Source organism: Sinocyclocheilus rhinocerous, unplaced genomic scaffold (assembly GCF_001515625.1).
Source record: "Sinocyclocheilus rhinocerous isolate Xijiao unplaced genomic scaffold, SAMN03320098_v1.1 scaffold2428, whole genome shotgun sequence".
Lineage (NCBI taxonomy): Eukaryota > Metazoa > Chordata > Actinopteri > Cypriniformes > Cyprinidae > Sinocyclocheilus > Sinocyclocheilus rhinocerous.
In genome coordinates this window covers 100,780-102,818 of record NW_015643186.1, presented here as the reverse complement: position 1 = coordinate 102,818, position 2,039 = coordinate 100,780, and positions in this window count along the sequence as shown.

Here is a 2,039-nt window from a genome sequence, read left to right as displayed (position 1 = left end):
CTCATTCACACACACACACACACACACACACACACTCACTCACTCACTCAATCAGTTTGAATTCAGTGAGCGTGTTGTTTCTGCTGTTCTTCTGTGAGTGTGTCTGATTAAGGTGTGACGTGTGTCTCTGCAGATGTGTGAAGATCTGTTCAAGCGCACCAGTGAGAACACCGATCCTGATCTGTCCTACTCTGTCGAGGTGCTGCTACACACTCCTCACATCACTCATACACACACATGACTGGCTTTGATCACTGAAGCCGATATCATAGTGAGCGGGACGACTGGCGGCAGATCTATATGATATCATTTAAAGATCGTAAACACATTCTGAGATTAAATGTGTATTTATTTTACATACAGTTTATTCAATGAAAAATATTTTGAAACTGAATCAGTGTGAAAAAATATTTTGAACTTGATTAAAAAATAGTAAAACTTCTGTTATCCTATGCTAATGTTTGTCACATTTAAAGAAATAGTTGAAAACATGACTAGAAGGAAGTAAACAGTGTAACCATTGGTGCACTCGGTAAGTCTGGAATCATATTTCATCAAGCAAACACAGACATTTCATGGTGAATCCTTAAATTAAATATGATTTAAACACTAGGATATAACACACTGTCATATTAGGTTATAAAATTATATTATATGTATATAAATATATCAGTATTATTGTATGTATATGTACACACACACACACATATATATATTTTTCATTGTAATGAATATATTATTATTAATATATTAAAATAAACTTAAAATTAAAATGCTAAAAAAACATAAAAACAATGTTTTTAACTGTTTGAAACTTCTGATGTCACAAAGTTAATCAAGTCCAATTTATTTATATACTGTAGCACTTTTCACACACATACATTGTTTCAAAGCAGCTTTTACAGAAAATCATGATGTTAATGTTTATAATATCTAATATCTTCATGCCTTATAGTTGCATTTAGCAGATTAGAGCCGGGTGATAATATAGTTTTTTTTAAATATATATTATATTTTAATATATCAATGCTCCCGGTTTCTGACTATAAAAAAAATTGAAACTTAAAATTAAAATGCTAAAAAAACATAAAAACAATGTTTTTAACTGTTTGAAACTTCTGATGTCACAAAGTTAATCAAGTCCAATTTATTTATATACTGTAGCACTTTTCACACACATACATTGTTTCAAAGCAGCTTTTACAGAAAATCATGATGTTAATGTTTATAATATCTAATATCTTCATGCCTTATAGTTGCATTTAGCAGATTAGAGCCGGGTGATAATATAGTTTTTTAAAAATATATATTATATTTTAATATATCAATGCTCCCGGTTTCTGACTATAAACAAAATTGAAAACAGGCAGCTTTGTCATAATTATTGAAATATTGAAAATAGTCCACATCAAGGAGCCGTCAAATTAAAAAAAGTTTGAGAAGCACAGTTGTAGATTAAGGTCATGTGTGTGTGTGAGTGGAGAAGATGAATGTGATGTGTGTGTGTGTGTGTGTGTGTGAGAGAGTGTGTGTGTGTCAGTGGAGAAGATGAATGTGATGTGTGTGTGAGAGTGTGTGTGTGTGTGTGTGTGTGCCAGTGGAGAAGATGAATGTGATGTGTGTGTGAGAGTGTGTGTGTGTGTGTGTGTGTGCCAGTGGAGAAGATGAATGTGATGTGTGTGTGTGTGTGTGTGTGAGAGAGTGTGTGTGTGTGTATGTCAGTGGAGAAGATGTGTGTGAGTGTGTGAGTGTGAGTGTGTGTGTGTGTGTGTGTGTGTGTGTCAGTGGAGAAGGTGTGTGTGAGTGTGTGTGTGTCAGTGGAGAAGAAGACTCATTCAGGAGATGCGTGATAGCGCCCCCTAGCGTATAACAGTGAGAACACGGAAACCCGGGAAATTCCGTGTTTGGCGGGGAAAGAGTTAATCCCATACATACATTACTGCTGTACTCAGATGAAAGGCTCCTCACTGTCTCGTGTTTGATTGATCAGGACGGTGGCAGCGACAAACATGAACGAGACCAGCAGCCGATCGCACGCC